This window comes from Otolemur garnettii, unplaced genomic scaffold, assembly GCF_000181295.1.
Source record: "Otolemur garnettii isolate 467f Iridium unplaced genomic scaffold, OtoGar3 scaffold00047, whole genome shotgun sequence".
NCBI classification, from domain to species: Eukaryota; Metazoa; Chordata; class Mammalia; order Primates; family Galagidae; genus Otolemur; species Otolemur garnettii.
Genome location: NW_003852442.1, coordinates 10,836,279 through 10,837,266, shown reverse-complemented (window position 1 = coordinate 10,837,266; position 988 = coordinate 10,836,279).

Here is a 988-nt window from a genome sequence, read left to right as displayed (position 1 = left end):
AAAAAAAAAAAAAAAAAAAAAAACTTAATGAGCTCAAGTGATCCTCCTGCCTAAGCCTCTTCATAACTGGGACTACACGTGCCAGCTACCATGACTAGCTTAAAATAAGCTAATTCCTTAATATTTTTTTCATTATTTGTACCCCTGCGTGACAACACCTCAGAGATGTTTGTAGAGCAAAGGAAGGTTACAAGAACAGCATTATTCCTCATTTGTATGGTGGTATTTAAAAAAAAAGAATAGCATTATCCCATTTTATTTGCAACTCAAGAATATGGAACAAGCTACCCACTTTACACAGTAACTTAACAGTGAGTCCAGGAAATTTCATTGGAGGCTAACTTTACCTGTTAGCTACTTTTCCTGTTGAAAATGTCAACTAAGTCAACCTTAAAATGACATATATCAAAGCCATATTTATTCTGTCTTGCAGTCTTACAGAGAACAGCCTAAAAACTTGCTGGTTGGATGAGAATATGCGATTTTCCAGCTCCTTAGAAATTACATTTTCAACTGAAATTAAGTCACAAGAGATTTCCAGGCTAGCCAGGAGAATGTCCTTTTCTCAGTAATTCCTCAGATGAGTTATGAAATTGTTACTGTTATAGTATGATGTTTAATCCTCTATGGAAGGCATACTCAAACTACCAGCCCACAGGCCACATGCAGCCCGCCTAGGACATTTATCCAGTCTGCCAGGTGTTTTTGTTGCTGCTGTCTGTCCTGCTTAGCAGCCGACTCGTCCGGGGGCCCACAGTCCAACGGTCTGAGAGACAGTGAACTGGCCCCCTGTTTAAAAGGTTTGAGGACCCCTGCCTATCATTTCCTGGACTGAAGTTAAATAATTCCCATCTTAATATACCAGTTACAGCTCAGCGCCTGTGGCTCAAGCAGCTAGGGCGCCAGCCACATACACCTAAGGTGGCAGGTTCGAATCCCCAGCCCGGGCCCGCCAAACAACAATGATGGCTGCAACCAAAAAATGGCC